Below are 20,431 nucleotides of genomic sequence, written 5' to 3'. Positions count from 1 at the left end.
GCTATTGTTAAACTGCAAACAAGACTCAGATCTGAAGGTTATTCCGCGATCGGTATTGAGAGGGTGAGATCGTTATTTTCAACCTCTGTTATGCTTCAACGCAGCCTTACACGACCGTTAATACGCGATACGTTTACCCGAATCATTATCAACAGACTGCAGGCTCATCCGACTCTCCAGTTCCTCGCTATTCAAATATAGTGTACAATTATACAAACGGGGTTCCGAAGTGCGTCAACTCGATCCGGCAATTAACTTAAAACGTTTATTTTCAGGGGAGACTCTATAATACTATACACTGGTAAAACGCTCCTCGTTACGCCTTCACGTACATTCTACATACACATTACATCCTACCTCAGTTTCAATTCGGGTTAAACGTCAATATCAACGGGTTTTTTTCCAAACTTCCCCCCCCCCCCCCCCTCCTTCCCGCATACTTGACTTCTGGCACTCCTTTCTATCAATTCCGCGTATTCTATGCACTCGTGAAAGCAAACAGTATCACAGATAATGAAGAGTAGTTAGGGACCGTTCGTAAAACATGAGACGCAAATTTTATAAATATTCGACCCCTTTCCACCCCTGTGACATTTCGTCACGGATACCGGTGTCCATCCCCCCTGCCACCCCTGGAAATTACGTGACATAGAGCCACTCACTCACCCTTTTTTTTCAAAAATAAAAAGTAAGTAAAATATTAAAAATACTTTGGGTTATTTCAGAACGAACAATTATATATTGTTTAGTTTAACTAAATATATACGTATAGCGTCACGTGACTTTTGCTGAGGCGTGTTTTACGAATGGATCTATTTAGGGTAATACGGCTAAATTCTAGAATCAATAAGGAATCAATGCGACGCGTTATTATTTCTCAGCGAAATCGCTCGTAATACCGAAGGTGTAAAAAATGTTCTCGAAAAATTGAGTAAATTTTGTTGAACCTCGACCAAGTGCGGGGTTCGCAACAGCCTAGCGTACGGCCCTGGTAGAGGCCAGAGGGCAGGAGACCTGATGATTGGCCGCGCTTTGAACGTTAGTTGGCTAAAGCGCCGCGAGATCGTGCGGCAGGGTAGAAGTAAGTAACCAAAGACACTCGTGTGAAAAGTTTTCATGGCGACGGTGTGCTTTTCGGTTGTTAACGGGGACACGAAAGTGAAGTGTTTGGGTGGTTGAGAGAGAGAAAGAGAGAGAGAGAGAGAACCCCGTGAGTTTTTCACCGTTGCGTGCCGTTGTTGTTGTTGTGCTGTTGTTGTTGTTGTTGGTGTTTTCTCGTGCCTGGTTAAACGGCGGGAGGGAGGGAGGGAGAGCGAGAGAGGTAGGTAGGTAGGTAGGTAGGCAGTGAATATTCGGTGCATCGTGAAACTGCCTTGTGCGTATAAAACACATCGGTTTCGGGATCGCACTCTCTCAGACCGAGAGAGGGAGGTTCTTCGTCGTTCGTTCGGGTTGAATAGAAATTATAAATCATCAGGAACGACGAGGGACCCGGTTGTGACTACCGATGACCAGTTGACAGGATAACAAAATATATTCTATCTCTCTTCGTGAGATGATGTTTCGACGAGGAGGAGGCGGCGGCGAGGTTGAAGGCGGCGGAGATTTACTCGTACTCGAAAATCATCATCATCATCATCATCAGCAGCAGGAGCAGCAGCACCAGCAGCAGCAGCAGCAGCAGCCGATCCTCAGAGGAACATAGAGTATATACAATACGATACAACGCAACGCACAAGCACACCCGTCACACACATCCAGATCCGTATACCTGTAATCACCACCGTGTGCCTGCATCTCTCGATAATAAACAGGTAAGCCTTGTTGGTTAGGTCTAGAGCTGATCGCGAGTGGCGTTTTTCTTTTTTTTTCTTCTCACGAGGCTGAAGTTAGTAACGTTAACGTAACGAAACATCCATTGGGGGGGGGGGGGGGGAGTCACTATTTTGCAATTCTTTAGTGACTTTGAAGTGGTTAAGTTTTGAAAATATGAATTACTTTTCTCTCATTGCAAAGTATTTACCGCATCTCGGTGATTCTTTTTCGATCGGTTTACCGAAATGCGAATCGTTACGATAATGTCACTACGGCCGCGACCTTTTTTTTTTTTTTCCTAACCATATTTTCATTTCTCTTTTGTTTCACGACGACCGTTCTTCTTTTGTCAATTCTTCGGCTCTCCGATACACGTAACCCCTTAGTTTTTGATCGTCAAATATTTTCTCCGTGACTACATTCGCGGCGAACATCGTGTGTATAATACACTAATTTCTCTCTCGCTCTCGCACAATGCCCACCCACACACACCGGCGGGCGAGTTTTCCTCTCTTACATTCGTTATGACCGTGGTCGTGTGGTGTTGCTGCTGCTGCTGCTGCTCGATGCCGCTGCTCCGACTTCGGCTTTTTTCTGCTTCTTCTGCACTCTGGTGTGGCGGCTCCAAAAATAATACAACACCGCGCTTCTGTATAAGTAGGGAGCATTCATCCACCACACGTTGTGTGATCTAGGGACGAGAAGCGGGAGAAAAAGACACACGCCGTTGCGTCGTCGTAGCGTTTCCACTCTTCCTCTCACTCTCTCTCTCTCTCTCTCTCTCTCTCTCTGTCTATCTATCTATGTGTCTATCTATCCATCTATCCATCCTTCTCTCTCTCTTTCTCCAAATATCTATGTGTGTACTCTACGGTGACCCGAAAAAGTTATCCAACCACGGGCAGTTCTCCTCTGCCCGTCCGTTTCTCGTCTCAGGTGATAAAGCTGCGCTACCTGGGCTGACATGACCCGATCCCCCAGAATCAGAACTGCTCGAAACTAATTCGTGCACGAAAAACGTTTCGCGTTCTCGCTGTTTTACGTCGCCACGCACAGCGATGATGACCGAGTCGCGGCGGTTTGTCTCTGTTGTGCCGAAAACTGCCGCTCAGGCTGCCTTGGGGCGACGCTGAAACGTGCGCGATGCTGCTAGATAATAACGATGATTTATTTGTGTCGAAGGAAGCGTGTGTTTTTCTTTTATTCTTTTTTTTTTCTTATTTATTTATTTATTTTTAGTTTTTTCTACGATTTTCTCCTTGACAAAGAAAGAGAAGGTGGATGATGGAAAAATAAAATTAGGTATAGATGAATAGGAAGAAAGAAATCTATATATTACACGGGGATTAATAATATCGCACTACGCTCGCTTATCGGCTTATGTATTGTAGGATTTCGGGGGGGGGACATGTGTCTCTGTACCTACATGCAAATGTGTGGAGGCACGAAGCACGTGGGTAGAAATCGCAGAGTCTATTGAATTGTTGGAATCGGGAGTTTTCGATTTGAGGCTGACGCGTACTAAATGGATGTTTTTTAAATAATCGTTACATCGTGACTTTGAGATGGTGCTTGAAATTTGCCAAATTTTTATATAATTAAAACAAAGCGTTTCTTACGTACGATACTTGGATTTTTATAAGAGAGTGAAGTTCGTAACGTTAATGTAACGATTGATTATATCTTAAATTGAGTAATCTATTTTTAAACAGCAAAGTGTATTCAGATTTTGGAAATTAAACTCCTTTGAAGTAGTTGTAAATTTTCAAAACAATGATTTTTGTTTTAATGTATCGTTACATTTTAATGTTTATTAACTTCGATATGTGAGATTATTTTTTTTTTCATCTTCAAAAACTTCCGAGACATTCTACATCATACCTTATACGTAATAATATAAAGTTGCAAAATAGAACAGTGATTTTATTTTGTCCTTCAATTAGGTTTAGTTAGTTTAAACAATAATTATACCAAATGCCTATCCATCCATTTAGGATATTTTAGACAATACATAGACTTCCCGAATTCTGGACTTCTGGAATTGTTCATTGAAACTTTTTACCATCCAGATATTATCAACATCAATAATAGATATTATTATATCATACCGTTTTATATATCCGTAAATATTAATGAATTATACTTATTTGACCGTTGAAATGCAATGCCTAACCACATCTGTCATTCATTACGGACGTGCTGATACGCGTTATGCGAATGCGGTGCACTCACGTACAATAATTATATATATTAAAAATGTTACACACGACATCTGCGAACAACGTTTACATAAACGATTGGCGAAATTTTCGATGAGAGATTTCTTAGCAAAATTGTAAAAGGTACACACATCCGGTTTGAATTTCTCAAACACTCTAACCGAAATATCTCGAAAACTCTCGAATTAGGGAAGCTGTTTTTCGTTTCATGTTGTAGATAATCTAATTTTCTACAAAAAAAAAAAAAAAGGGTCAAGACTACCTAAATACACCTAAACGTTCATCTCGTATTCGATACGAGCGTTTAAAGTTTAGCGCATCGAATAAACTAACGAAGATTCTTATTACCTTGTAAATCTTCATCTCACGCGTATTCTAAAGCTGATACAATTAATGTCACCCAGTAGTCACAATCTCTGTTACAGAAAAATTGATCGTCTATGAAATGAAAAAAAAAAAAAAATACATCTCTCCAACTTGTACATGTTTAGAGTGTTTGAAAAATTCGAATCGGATGAATCACCCTTTAAAATTTTTCCACCGAGTTCCGGTTTCACGAGGCTTCGTTTCAGGCTTAAATCTAACTTTTCCAAGGGCTACGTAAGAAGATTAGAAAAAAGGGACAAAAGAAAAAAAAAAAAACTCCCATCCCAATATACGTGCACTACGTACACACACCACACACGCACGCGCGTATATTATTATCTCTTATATTCGCATCTCGCGAAGATCAGTTCTGAACGGAACGTACGCTGGCTTTCAATGAACCAGCCAGCAGCATCGGCCGAGTATAACGTGTAGGTATAACGATAATAGATAGTAATAATAACAGCGAAGACGGCGTCGACAACGTGGACGAGGACGAGGACGAGGACGCGCTGCTTCTGCTTAGTTTCGTTTCGTTTCGTTTCGTTTCGTTTCGTTTCGTTTTCTTCGTCTTGTTCACGCCTTGCAATATTTATTCTCTCTCTACATCTCTCCCTCCATCTCTCTCTCTCTCGGCGGTTATTCGCGTCGGACGAACGAAAATTTTCTGAAGGTTGAAACAACAAACTCTCTCATCCCTCCCCGTCTATCTTCTTTTTTCACATCTTTCTCTCTCTTTCGTCTTTTTTTTTTATTTTTATTTTTCTTCTTACTCTCTCGCAACGAGATCAGTCGCCGCGGAGGAAGAACCGCTGACAATTTTCGCGTTTCATTATCACGTTTGTGCGACAATTGCCTCGATCACGGAGTACGAGTGAAAAACGAGATTTAATAACAGATTGAAATTGGTTACGTCATTGTAACGAAACATTGAGGGGGGAAAACATTGATTATTTTCTTAATTTTACAATATTATTTTTAACGAAACAACATTTCGAAATGCGAGTGTGGTTTTTGTTTTATCACGGTTCATTGAATTTCGGACAATTAAAGAATCTTGATATTACGTTGCGATAACCTTTTTATCTTCAATATGATGATTTTATGGATTCTTTATTGTTTCACCTCAACGAATTCGACTATTGCTTTGCTTTTTCTTATTCTTTTTCACATTATTGCTTCGGTTATGTTTATCGTATTTACTTTTTTTCTTGCCAATTATTACTCGTATAATATTAATAATAATAATAATAATAATAATAACCACAATAATGATTTCGCGACGTTGCAAATTTATAATAACGCAACTTACAATTCAGGAAAGGTTTAGATTTACCGACGAGGAATTAATTTTTTTAATTTGTAAATCTTGCGTAATTTGTTAATCTTGCATATTGCTACGATTTTAACGTTATTAGTACACCTCTGCAATATAGTTACGTATGGTTAGGAATTTTTCTCTCTACTAAATAATGCAGGTACATACGTACAAGATACAACTACACAACTTTGAAGAAAAAAAAAAGAATATTTTATTCACTCTCTTTCATAATAAATGAATAAATAAATGAATAAATAAATTTAAAGTATAAAATGATGTCGCAATAAAGAAAATTCACGGTCAGTATAAAGTCGCATCGGATTTCATTCGGCGGCATAACTATTTTAATAAGAGAAATTTTTAGTTCCGGCTACCGCTCGGTCCATAACTATTTTCATATTTTACCGCAATCGAAAAATATAGTTCCAGGTAGAAAATGATAATTAGTTTTCTAGCTGTTACCGGAAAGTCTAGTATCCGTTGCTATTCTTTCTTATTACGATCACCGTTGCTACATTTTCAAGCAACTGTTGCGAAAATTTAACGCTCGCGCAACGATAAATTGACGTTAAAGCCTTGTTTAACTAAAAAAAGTAGAGCGAACCTCGGAAACTGATTTCGCGTTGCAACAACCAAAAAAGGATCGACGATAGCGCAAAACGGTTAGGCGTACCTCGTTTTTCGTAATTCCAACAATATTCAAACAGTTTTCTTTAAAGATACCTGTTTTACTCAATTTTTCTAGTTACTGTAACAAATGAAATTTTCCTCAGCGTACAGTACGTTATACATACATGTATATATACATATATATAAATATAAAATGGCGGCGCGCACGTTACATGTATGTATAATATTCGATGCGGGAATATCGCGGTGCGACCGGCACACGGGGCATAATTATTTCAGAAAATGTTAATAGGTGTCTACGTCTGCACTCTTGAGTTTCTTGACTAAGGCGAGGTGGGGCGGGTACCGGGGAGGGGCAAGGGGGGGGGGGAAGCGAGACGGAAGATCAGAGTCGGGAGCGGTCGCTTTGATGTTCGCCGCTGCGCGACTCCTTCACGCCAATAAAGTAACGGTTAAAGTTCCCTTTAAGCCTTAATGCCATTATCCTTGCTTTATGCTGCCTCCCCCCCCCCCCCTCCGCTTTCCCCGCCCATCCCTTTCCCCCCCCACCCTCTCTCTGTCTCTCCCTTTCTGTCCGTTTTTCTCTCTCATTCATACGCGAGTACGTTTCGTACATTTGTAGTTTTTTTCTTTGATTTTTCCTTCTTTTTTTTTTTTTTTTTTGTTATTTATCTCGCCAAACACGCTGTATTCGTTAGTGTTAATTAATTCATCGAACTTTTTGAACGGTGTAAGGGAAGAGAGGAGAGAGGCTGAAGTTATAAGCGTAACGTTGACGTAACGGTAATATGAGGTGAAAAAATTTCATTATCGTGCAATTTATTAAGAATGATATCGTCAAGGAATTTTGACTATTACAAGATGTATGAGTATGTTTTGTTTGTTAAGATTTAGGGAATATCGATTTACCATTGATGATTTTTCCGTTTACAGTAACGTTGCTAATTTCAAGCCTCGTTCGAACGTCGTAACGAAAGATCGAGAGTAGAGAAATAATTGTCATTGTGACAATTTTGGAACGACTTTGCAGGAATTGGATTTTTTTTTTAAGGATGTGATTGTGTTCTTGTTTACGTTGGGTGAACACATTTTTTACAATCCCGTAAGGTGCGGATTTCGAGTAACGATTTGTTCGAAATATGCTCATCGTTACATGTAACTTTACTAACTTTAATCCTTCTTCGTAGGAAAGAAGGAAGGAAAGAGAAGTGAAAAAAAAAAAAAATAGAGAATAATGAAAAGAAAGGAAAGAATAAGAAACGATTTACTATTTATGTTACACGTGGGCGCACCTTCGTCTTTTTTTTCTTACACATACATCCTGGTGGATTTTATATAGATTTCTTAATTTTTTATTTTTTTTTTGTTCTGCAGTTTCTTTCGCTTCCGCTCTGTAAAAATTTCTCATTTCTTCTTGTACGCTCAGCATAACAGTTCAGAGATTTTATACCTTAAGATCGTCGCTTTAGAATTTGTGAAATGAAAAGGGAAAGAGAGAAGAATTACGTGTGCGTTAAAGTCACACACTTCATACCTTGGATACTTTATATGATAAGGAGTAGAAATAACCGAAATTGAAAAGAATCTTTTAATCTTTCTTAAAAAAAAAAACAGAAGAAGAAGAAAAAAACAAAGAAGAAAGGAAACCGAAGAAGTCACGATTCCAATTTTTATACCCATTTTTTCTTCTCTCTCTCTATCTTGCAAATTATTACATCTTTACACAACGAATAATTATAACGGTGCCAGAAAAATTCAAAACTCATACATTATGTATATGTTAAAATATAAAATTTGCATACACGATATATGGATTCAATGTGGGCGTATAATAGTCGGCACAGGTTTCTGTTCTTTTTCTTTTTTTCTTCATCTTCTTCCTTTTCTCATTCGCTTATTTTCATCCGGAAACTTGTAACGTCGACGTGGGAATAAATTCGATCAACGGAACAGAAATGGTAGAAAAAATTGAGAAGGAAGCGAAGAAGAATCGAAGGAGAAAAATAATATCACACAACTTGCGGGCGAAAGATGAAGAGGAGCTGTCTTGATTTTTTTTTTTTTTTTTGTTTCGTTTCTTTAAATCATAGATTTCTCAAAAACTAGGAGAACTTTAAACGTGTAGGTAAACACTTTTTGCGACGCGTGTACGTACAGTAGCTGTATTATTGCACAGTAGCGGTAAAAAAATTTCCTTTACAAAATTATTATCATAAAAATAAGTATCTCGATCAATATATTACACTGTCATTTTTCATCCGTTATTTATAAATTTTGTTTTTCGTTTATTACCGTATATCGTACATACACCGTAGTTTTTATATATATATTTTTCGATAGCAATTATCCATGTTATGAAATCGCGTTTGTGAAATATCATTTATTGCATCGTGTATAATAATTAACATCCGGTTATGGAAACTTGTTTTACACCATATATATATATATATATATATTTTTTTTTTTTATCGCAAAATTAGTGCACTGTAATTTATTATATAACAATAATTGCTGTTGCGTCACGTAATTATAATCGTTACATTGCCTGCACTTCGTGCATATTTCCTCCGAACATGGATTTATTTTCGCTGTAACGTAATTTGTTGTTGTTTTTTTTTTGTTTTTTTTTTCTTCTTTTTTTCTTTCTTTACGTTTTACTTTCGTCGACTGCCGCCGCTGCTGCTGCTGCTGTTAGAGTTCTACCGACGCGACGACTTGTAATTTAAAATGAATCCGTCGGTTCGTCTACCACCGACCAACGAAACAACCTGGAAAATCCGTCAAGTGTTATATAAGGGCTCCCCCTAATGATCGTACCTACCGAATAATAATTTGAAACAAGAAAAATGAATGCAGAAATTTTTTGCAGAAATGAAATATCGTTATACGATTTTTTACGACGCTGGTTGTAATAAACAATTTTTGGGAGGGGTCGCAGGATGAAGAAATAAGAATAATAATGAAGAGAAAAATTTTTAGAACAAAAAACACAAGCGACCTTTGACTGGCCACGAGCCAGCTCTCGAACTTCCCGTTTTCACAATGTAGGTTACAAGTTTATTGAGAGAGAGAGAAAATAAAAAAAAAGAATCATATCCTATTCGAATTTTGAACTACGGATTCAGATTCGTGAATAACGATTTTAAAGCCCTTGGATATGTTATTACCTGAAATTATGGCGATTTTTTTTTAACTTTGAACCATTATAATGGATCAATTGTTGAAAATTTTGCAAGTCCGACCTTGGATTCGTTATCGGTGACCCAAAAAACCTCCGTCTACCAATTTGAACCAAATTCGGAATATTTTTAGATTTATATTCCACCATATTGGATCGCCATTTTTGATTTCGCAATCTGACTTCAGATTCGTCATCAGCCATCCAACAAACCGACGAGTGCCAATTTTCATCTAAATCCAGATGTTGTTAGTTTTTTTTTTTCAGCTTATTGAATACGCCAATTTTAAATTTTGCAAATCCATCTTTCAGATTCGTGATTAGCGAACCAAAAAACCTGACGTTACCAATTTTCATTTAAATCCATTCATCCATTCCCAAGATATCATCAATTTTATTTGATTTTTTGAAATATTGTTGTTTGAATAATTGAAAACGCACCGCACGGATCGAACTTTCTTTTTTTCTGAAAACGGAGAAACGGGAAGAAAACTTGAAACAAAAAATAAAAAATAAAAACAAAGAAAGGCAGAGAAAAAGAATGACAAAAGAATATGAAGAGCAATGACGTCTAGACATGTATTATAATATAATCTTTCTCTGTATCTCGCGTTTGACGTATTTAAAAAAAAAAAAAAAATGACGCGATCACAGAACGCACCGCGCGTATTTAGGTGTTAATATGGCCGTGGGCGAAATAAGCATCGCAGCGTGACGTTTTTGCTTTATGATCGTATTGAAAGAAAATAAAATAAATAAATAAAAACATATCCGTGTGATTATTCATAGGGAACAGATGTTACGCCTCTCGTCTGTATTATATAATACACATGTACAATAATAACAATAATAATAACGATGATAATGATATTGATAATAATAACATTTCTACTATTACTAATAGTAATAATAATAATGATCATAATTTTAGTCTCAAAGGATGCCGCCACGGTTTAATTGCCTCATCTTATATGCACTTCTATCTTTTTTTTTCTTTCAGAGTTCAATGTGTGCGTTACGGAAAGTCAAACACTTTTTTTTTTGTTTTTCTTACATACGTGTACAAAGGGTGATGTATGTGTGTGTATATATATATAAGCCCAGCAAATAAAGTTCGGTCGGATGGAAATTCTTGTCTCTTGTATTATGTGCAAATGTCGAATATTATTATATATACATATATATGACGAAGAATGAAATCGTGATTTCATTACAGTTCCGGATTAAATATTAGAATTATGTATACACATATACAGTGTGTTTTATTATACGTTTTTCAAAAACACTCCAGTGAAGTGAACAAGGAAGCGAAGTGTCCTGTAAAATATCAAAAAATTTTATTTTCACGTAATCCTATGAAAATGAATGGGTCCGTAATTTCGTATAAAATTGCGCGGCAAAAATATCGTTGAATGAATAAAATCGTTTACAAAATTTGTACAATTTGAAATCACTGTATTGGGAAGTTGTTTTTTTTTTTTTTTCCAAATTGTACATCGTACACGATTGAAATAATTCTTTCAAATCCCCTACGAAAGATGAAAGTAAAGGAAATATAAAAGAACGGTCGGAATAAAAATTTGAATTCGACACTTTTAGTTGAACAAAATTTCGTAAACTTTCATACAACGGGGGAAAAAACAAAAAACAAAAAAAAAACCGAACGAAGAAAACGGAGCTCATCTTTGAGCCATTATAAAAACGTCGAGGACCGATAAAATAAAGAAAAAAAAAAAAAACACTAACAATATTAGGTCTTTATTACAATATTAGGTTTTTTTTTATCTCGCAGAAGATGCCGAAATATATCTACGCGTGATGTGTTTTGTACAGTATTAATTAATACGTTTACGTACATCTCTCCCCCGTTCTGCGGGAGTAGAGATACATATATAAACCGGAGGGACGGTGGATGAGGAGGATGAGGATGACGATGATGAATGAGGGGTGGGAAGGGAGGGTAAACGGCAGAGAAAACGAAGTTTAATTCTCTACCATATTCACACAGAGAAGACAGGCACAAAGCAGGCGGTACAAACGCGAAAGCTCTTTAACTTGGTGCAGTAGCAGCAAGCAACGGAACAAGCACAGGACCAAACGCGCCTAAGGTTAGAGGTGGAGTGCGCAAAGGTGAGGGGTTGCTGTAAGGCTTGCGGGGAGGGGGTGCAGAGAAGAGAGGCGATCGGTGAGCTGTGCGGAAGGCTGGAAACGGGAAACTGGAAACTGGAAAGTGGAAAGTGGAAAGTGGAAAGTCTGGGTAACGTGCGGGGTGCAGGTGGTATGCATGTACATTTCGCCCGGCGTCGCATGCCCAAGGAGCTTATGTTGCGCAAAGTTAACCGTTGCCAAAGTCTTTGATGATATAGAAATCAAAGGATGTATGAGAACTCGCCGCACGACCCTTCTCCTCGTACCCCGTTTGCGATAACACGTGGTATCGAACGACAAGCATCTTCGTGTCTTCGTTTTCTACTGTAACCTAACTAGGTTACTTATTTTACCGGGAAGAATCCTTGTCAGTTTTTTCTTTTTTTTTTTTCTTCACATGTCACGGGTTGCGTATACTCTGAAGAAAAAAAAACTTGTTTGAAATTGTTTATATTTAAGGGTGTTGTGTAAAGGGTATGCCAATTTACTCAAGACTAGTTTCAATCATATGTACACTTGGGGGACAATGAATCTGAGACAGCTAGTTTTTTTTACACTAGACAGTTACGTTGGCAACGCGGAGAAACCTACAGCGCCACGGTCGGTTGAGCGCGAAACTAACTCAATCTCAATAAACGTAACATAGCACATGACCGTCGAATCTAACCTTAGAATACCGCGGGGATAACGACTTGTTGGATTGAGTTTTTGGAGTCGCTGATTACGAATCTGAATCAGATTTAGAAAATTCAGAATGGCGAATTCAATCAGTGACACCGCAAACCTCTGCCTAGATTTTTTTTTACCGTATTCGATCAAGTTTGAAATTTTTGTCCGCCATATTGGATCCGCCATATTCAATTTTTGAAATCTGATTTCAGATACGCGACACCAAAACCCATAAAATACTATCTTGTTATAAAAGTTGACTCATTACAATAATGTTTGACTCAAAGGGTTAAACCGTATAATTCTCGATTTTTCCAACTTTTCCAGATTCAGAGCGATTCATTCGCAGATAATTTTCATTGCATTATAATTCCGTTTATTGAAAGGTAGCTTCTTTACCGATCCATACATAACTAATGTCAATCGAAAGATCGTCAGGATTCTGTTGGTTAAACAAAAAACATATCCGCCTTACGTACAGTATTGCGTTGAAAAGTTGACGAAATTGAGAATACACAGAGCGTAAGATAAATCGTTTATTTTACCATTTTCCCTCGGTGTTTTTCTCTCTTTTTTTTTTATTTTTCTTTCTATCTTTCTTCTTTCCCCTCTACCCTCGCATAATATGCGATACAAAGCGTACTATACCGCACGCCTTGGTTCCTTACAATATATCTGCAGGTTTGTCGTACACGAGTGCGTGCAGCGTGCTTATAGGTATATACTATATGTATATATGGACTATACGTAGATAAGTACAAAATATGTGTATACATTACGCATGCACACATTTAAATTCACGTATATACGTACGTGCATGCATACGTTATATACACCGTGCGAAACAAAAGCATTCTCTCTCTTCTCAATTCTCAAAGGTTCACAAGAGCTCAAGTAGGCGTATAACGACTGCCCCTGGCAAGGCGGCGTCTCTGTTTTACGTATATGTATGTATGTAGATACAATACACATACATGTGTAATCTACAGTATGTACGTATAAACATGCATGCATGTCATATCCACGCATAACAACTGCCGTGCACTTTGTACGTATCCGTCATACGGCATTGCTAAGGATGCACACGCCTCGCACCGACCCATCTTTCATTGTCAGTCAGTGTTGGATTATGGGTAATTACACGCAAAATTCTCGCCTGATTGCCCCCCCCCCCTCCTTCCAGAGTAAACGTTTTGAGGAATAATTATTGTCTCGCTTACTTATCCGCAGGGCGCTGCAATCGTTAATTGATCCTTCACCACTATAGAGTGCCGATATCTTTTTTTATGCACCCTTCTGCAAGTAACAACGTACCTAAACAGGATAGCTATGACAAATGAAAATAAGATTGTATGAAAATGATTTTCAAGGTTTCTACTCTACCCGTGGGATACCTGCGGAAATATCAAGAATAATTTAGTCGAGGGTTTTGTTTTAACTGGTAACAAATCACGGGAAAGTCCGGGGTGATTTTGTCGAATTTATGGTTAAATTGGTGGAATTTTATGTCGTTCCGAACTTTGTAACAGCGTCTTATTAGCGAAATATTTACGATAAGAATGGATACATGTTTCTTCTGTCTGATTCAGTTTCGAATGAAGGAAAATATTACCAAAATACAATTTTTCATGATACACAAACTTTTTCTTGTACGTTACTCTAATTCTGATGCGTACGTGTATACGTATATATAATATAATAATATGACTTAGTCGGTAAAAACTGACCACACGACATTATCTTGGCAACATAACCTAACCGATTTGGTTATCGCGATCTTTTTTCAGTCTCTCATTGCAACTCGGTCGGTAAAAACTGACCACACGACACTATCTTTGTAACCTAACCTAACCGATTCCGGTTATCACGATCCTTTTACAGCCTCGCATTGCAACTTGGTCGGTAAAAACTGACCACACGACATTGTGTTTGTAACCTAACCTAACCTAACCTAACCGATTCCGATTATCTCGAACCTTTTTCGGCCTCACCACGTTGTAACAGAAGGGCACTCGTAAAAATGCCGCAAACAAAAGGAGACCGCGAATTCTGTTTTGATCCGTTCAGGAAAGACAGACAGACAAACAGACGGCAAAACGCAAGAGAGAGCCGAGAGCGGCGGCGGCGGCGGCACGACAAACCGAATGGCCCGGGTATGGGAGCAACGGGGGTGAGTTTCTCCCCTTCAATTCCGCCGACTACTCCCATACCTACGTACATATATCCCTCGGGTTGATCATCGCCGGTTTCGCCGTCCGTTTGATGCATTGTGTGCGCGCCCCGCGCGCTGCATGTACAATAATTGTCTCTATTGTTCAGGAGTGTCCTGCGTAAGTGACTATTGCTTTGATTCGTATTGTACCTGCATTATCAACCGAGCAGCGAGCACCCGACGCTCGCCGATTCAAAGTGCCCCCGCTCTTCCTTCTCGAGCACAGCCACCTCCACCTCCCCCCCCCCCCCCGGACTTCATACCCCCTTCGTACCCCGCCGGAGGCCAAGTGCTCGCAAAGGCTAAGTGCTCTTCGCAATCTGGCCCGCGGACTTCTCCCCCTTCGAACAGTTAACCTCCCTCTTTCCCTCTATCCGCGTGTCTCTCTTTCGCGCTTACGCGCCCTTCCGATATCCTGCACGTTTTAGCATTCAGTAAGCGTATCTAACGTGTATCACATGCTTTATATGATGTACGGTGTATAATACCAACGAAATCGGGCGCATAAAAGTTTTCCCTATTATCCGGTCGTACGATGTAACCCTGTTTTGTGAAATATTGGAAAATGTGTCCATGACGTCAGAGCCACGTTCTAGGCGCCATTTTATCACCGCGTAAACCTAAGTTTTTAATTTTAATAGATGCAAATCGTAATTTTTACCCTTTCAAATTACTCGTATCACAAGAATTAATGAAACGTAATCAATAATATACCCGTTCTAACATCCGCACGTGAAAAAATATGATCAACGGTCATCTGTCGGTCTTATTCCATTAGCTTGCTTATTTTGTCCGCCAGATGGCGCATCGCAAAGTGACAATCCCAATACATATAATTTAGAAATTTAAATTGCACGAGATCGTTGAATCTTTTATGTTCCAAACTGCTCCGCCGCCGTCTCTCCATATTCACTTTAATTTTCCATTGATCTGTCTTTGTATTTTTCATCTGTCCTTTTCTTTTTCCCCCGTAACAAGTGTCGTCAACTCTATTTCACTTGCTATCTCGCTTGTTACACGTAACGAATACCAATGCGATGTTCATTTCTACATTTATTCGTTAAATATAATTAATATATAGTCTATTTGTTTGTTGTTTAATCGTTTACTCGTTTACCCATAATTCTCCATAGATTTCTTTGTTTTTTTTTTTTTTCTTCTCATTCACACACGCAAGCTTATACGTTATACCGTGTTGTACTTGAATTTTCGAACGCATCGTTCGTTTGCCTGTGTGTGGCACATGTGAATGTTCGTATAATACAGAGGTACGGTGATAATTTGCCGACAGCGGTTCCTTCCTTCATACCGTTGTAGGTCGTCGTCGTCGTCGTCGGCGTCGGTTGTGTTGTTGTTCCTTAACCGCCGCGGCCGGATATCTATCTCTCTTCTTCTTCTTTTCACATCTGCTACTCTTATTTTTCATTTTATTTTTATTTTTCACTTTTCAACCTCTCTTTTATTTTTTTTTTTTTTTTGCTCCTTCTCTCTCGTGCTACCGCTCATTCTTTGTGCGGAACCTTGTCTGGGGGAGGGGGTGTTTAGGCCCGAGGGGAAGAGGGAATGACGCGACGTATATAATAGAGATCGGACTTTTCTAAATTCAGCGTGAATTACTAAATTTGACGCGCATCGACGCCCGGCGACACGGTAGAAAAAGACGCCGGTGGGGGTTAAGAGAGAGATTCGTTACGGATGAGTATAATAATGGTGCGCAAATTCGTGCACAAATTTATATTTCACTCACACTACTTAAGTACATATACATTATCGGATACAACGTCGTGCGTTTCGCCCGTGCCCCAAGAAAACAAAAAATAAAAATAAACTAAAAAAAATAAACTTTTCGAATAATTACAAATGTACAGAATTAATGAAAACGAAATGAAAAAAAAAATTGTAATGCACAATTCGTAAATTCTTTTTTCGTTCTTACCGCGAATCTCTCTTTAATATTCTTTTGCATCATACCCAATTATATATCCACTTAAATCATATGCCAAGATATGGTGTATAAATACGCGATGCACGTGCGTATCATTCGATACGACGAGTTATCGTTTATATTGCTTACGTATTTAAACGCGATTACCGTCGCGATGACGGACAAGCGGCATGTATAATAAATTATACTTACGCGTGGCGATAAACGTCCGTGAAAAATGAACGTTTGATAAGTAACAGGTATATATAGTACCTGTGTACACGGGGATATAATACGTAATTAGCGATAATACCGGATAAATATGTATTAAAATTTACAAAATGGTATGTACTTTTAAATAGTAAAATACGAAAATTAGATACTGCATTTTCTGGCTACAACAAACATCATACTTTTATGTAGTAAATTAATAAAGGAATGAAAATGGTATTGATAAAAAAAATATTTATTTACATATTAATCCGGGTCCTATACATAATACTATACCTATGTAGGTATGTATATATGTAATTCGTGGCACGTGTAATAGCGGCGTTGCACGATTTGTTTGGTAAATGTTATATTCTCGCATGGCTATAATGTATATATGTACATATGTACCTTTATACAGGTTTATAACCGAAATTTTCACGAGTTATTAAATTTTTTTTTTTTCTTCTTTTTCCATCAATTTATTGTCGATGTGCGTGTAACAATGAAAACTTCGTCTCGGATGTAAATTTTTTTCACACTTCCCTACCTAATTCTTTATTTTCTCCCTCCCCACAATTCTTTCACTATACGTGATAAAGTTGAAAAAAAATTTCCTGCGGTAATATCAAGATTCGTTAAGCTATCGTCGTCTTTTTACTTTTTATATATATATATATATATATATATATGCGCTGTTACAATGTATTGTACATACATTGTACCATGTGCCAACGTATTTCTATTTATATACTGCATATATCCATGTACACCACGTCGATATTACTATTCTAGTCTTTTACTGTAAACCATTCAATCGATCGTGACGTTCATTATAGCGAAAAGAAGGTACGAAAAAAAAAAACAACGATTTTAAATAGAGAAAGATACAAAAATGAAGGAAAAAAAAACTCTCAATGCGCGGAGGCACAAGAGAAATAGATAAATAACGACCACTGTTCTCTCTCTTTTTTTTTTTTTTTTTCTTTTTCTTGTAAATCTTTTTTCTTTTCCCAAGTGAAAGATAAACGGATGAAAATAAATTCTTGCGGCAGCAATAAATTTATACCGGGCTGCGAGTGTGTAATATTGTTCAATTTAGCGAAAAAAAGCAGAGAAAAAGAAAAACAAACAATTCTTTCGGGATACGTGGAAAGCTTAAGTATATAGGATATTATATACGTCAACTAATTGAATTTTTAATTAAAATAAATAAACAAATAATAATAATAATAATAATAATAACGCATCGTTCGGGAGGGAAATAAGAAAATTTTCGACAAAATCAGAGTTACAATATTTCTTTTTATCCACTCACCTCGCCCTTTTCATTTTTCTAAATGGGGGTCATATCACTGACAATGAGTTTTAATATCATGTGTTCAGTGGTCCTTGAGATCCTTGAGGTCCTGGGAATGTCCCTTGAATTTTACTTCTCCTTAAAATGTACTGGAAATATTCTATTTTTAAGATTTGCTGCGAAATGATATATTTATTTGTCTTCGATGAGTAACTGTTTTTAAAAAGTGGATTCCAGTCTCGAATCGCGTTTTTTCGTTGAATGAAAGTGTCCTGAAAATATCCTTGAATTTTTTACGGATATTTTAATAGACACCGTGATCAGGTTCCTGTCTCTTTTTTTTTTTTTTTTTCTTCTTATTCTTATTCTTATCATTTTTCACGCGATATGTTTTTTCCTCTCAGTTTTTCCACGTAGCCGATTTTTCCTGTACTTTACAGTTATAATTTTTCACCTCGTCTCCGCAGTGTTGGTTTAAAAAAAAAAAGCCCAAGTTTCTTTTCACCACATCGTATATATAATATTAACCTCACTCAGTCTCGCGAACGCGAATGAAATCGATCCGAGAGAACCGCGAGCGAAATAACTTTAGGTTTCAACTTACCAACCAGCCGTTTGCCGTTCGTATCGCTCTACCCACATATATATATATATAAGCAGAATTGGGAATTCACGATGATTCAGTTGTGTGTACGCGATTTTGCTCTCAACGCTCACTCCGGTATTCATTCGATTATATAGTCATAAGTTTTCACTCTATCTTTAAATGGTAAATTTATAACATGCACTGTGAAAGAACAGAATAGAGACGAAAGGTAAAATAACAGCAAGCCGGTTGGCCAATAGTCGATACTTTATTTATGGTCGAAGTAAAATTTTTGCTAGTATATTTACAAGCTACGAAGATACATTTAAAAAATATACAAAAATTGAAAATATATTACTTAAATTATAAACATATGCTCACAATGTTAATTTTTTTTTTTTTATCCCTCCCCAATGTTTTCACGAAAACGCTAAAAGAGATAAAATTAAATTTTCAACAATGCTAATATACAAATATGACGGGAGAAGAAAAGGTGTTGCGGTCAATTTGTAGAAAACGAGTCTTCTCAATAGAATAAGCCGTGTTGGTGTAGCTAGAATGATGGAAATACTGTCATCTTCAATACCGACGGAGTAATCTTTTATTACATAGCCACAACAGTTAGACACAGAAACAAAAACGAGCCATAACTTGTACGTCATACGTTTCTCACGTTTATGTTCCTGTTTTTCCTTGCGATTGAAGCCAAGCTGTCCTTTGTTTGAATCGAAATGAACGTAATAATAATACGTGTGATTAATTCTTCCCTGATCCGTACCTTTATAACATAGAACGAAATGGATAAGCGTATGGAATATAAGCTTTAGCCTGTAATTCTAGTACTTGCCAATTAATTGTCACGAGTTTTTAAATTCTAAAATTGTTCTTCTCCCGATCCGTGGGAAACCGTTGTTATTACATATATTTACGTTCGGCGTTTTCGATGTGTTTAAAAAGGACGCGAGGTATGAGATCGACCGTTCGCCGTGAGGCATTAAGGTTCTGTGTACTGAAGGGTGGTGGGGTAGGAAAGAAGAAGAAGAAGAAGGATCGAAAGAAAGGGGAAAAGTTGAGGAAACAAGGAAGGAAAGACGCATCGAGGCGTAATCGTCCCAGTGATGCGCGAACCTTCTCGGCTAAGCTCTCTTCGGTAGTTTATAAAGAGAGGGCAGTTTCACAAAGTCAAAGACGCCGCTTTGGCGTGTCGCATTTCGTACTCTCTGATCTTTACTCTCTTATATTTGTATATACAATATATACATATATATATATATATATATATATATATTTGAGCAGGTTACATCGTAACAATACAGTACCAAGGTGATGTATTTCACAGAGATGCACGTATGCATCTGTACGCGGACTGGCGACTAAAATTACAAAATAACTTTATACAAAATTTAATCTGAAAAATGCAACAGCATAGAATTAAAATTTACAAACGGCGTTATTTATTGAAACTTTGATTGGCTTCGTTATCGAACGTCAGTAGTCCTTAAATAATTCTTGACGACTTTTTTACAATAATTTTTGCAAGAATTAAACTAAATTTTGTAACAATTGAAACAAACTTCAGTTCCGCATTTGAATGACGTTTATTAACAAATTTTTTTTATTTGTATTATTACACGGATTGTATATACGTATACATGTATTATATTCGAACACATTCGAATAAATTCTATACAACGTATAATTAAAGTTTCGTGTATGATTATATTTTTTTGCAACGTGTCCTGCGGTAAAAATTACCAAAAAATATTTGTCGAAAAAAAAAAAAAGAAAAGAAAAGAATCAAAGAAAGAAGAAAAGCGCAGATATTGTCTCTCTTTTTTTTTTTTTTTTTTCTT

At 37.4% G+C, this 20,431-nt stretch overlaps 1 protein-coding gene across 4 annotated transcripts in view; it reads left to right on the top strand.

The window, feature by feature from the left end:
* LOC107225059 (axin) overlaps window positions 1–20,431 on the top strand; it is a 71,441-nt gene that overhangs the window by 13,428 nt on the left and 37,582 nt on the right. For 2 of the 4 annotated variants that reach the window (XM_046731736.1, XM_046731732.1), the window contains exon 1: window positions 1,089–1,814. The exons of 1 other annotated variant lie outside the window; for it this stretch is intronic. The gene's annotated coding sequence lies outside the window, so the exon portion shown is untranslated. Of the gene's footprint in view, window positions 1–1,088; window positions 1,815–20,431 lie in introns of those variants that run through there. One more of the 4 variants, XM_046731735.1, reaches the window with a different exon arrangement.

This window comes from Neodiprion lecontei, chromosome 2, assembly GCF_021901455.1.
Source record: "Neodiprion lecontei isolate iyNeoLeco1 chromosome 2, iyNeoLeco1.1, whole genome shotgun sequence".
NCBI classification, from domain to species: Eukaryota; Metazoa; Arthropoda; class Insecta; order Hymenoptera; family Diprionidae; genus Neodiprion; species Neodiprion lecontei.
Note: the sequence above shows the minus strand (reverse complement) of the source record. Positions and strands in the feature narration are given on the sequence as shown.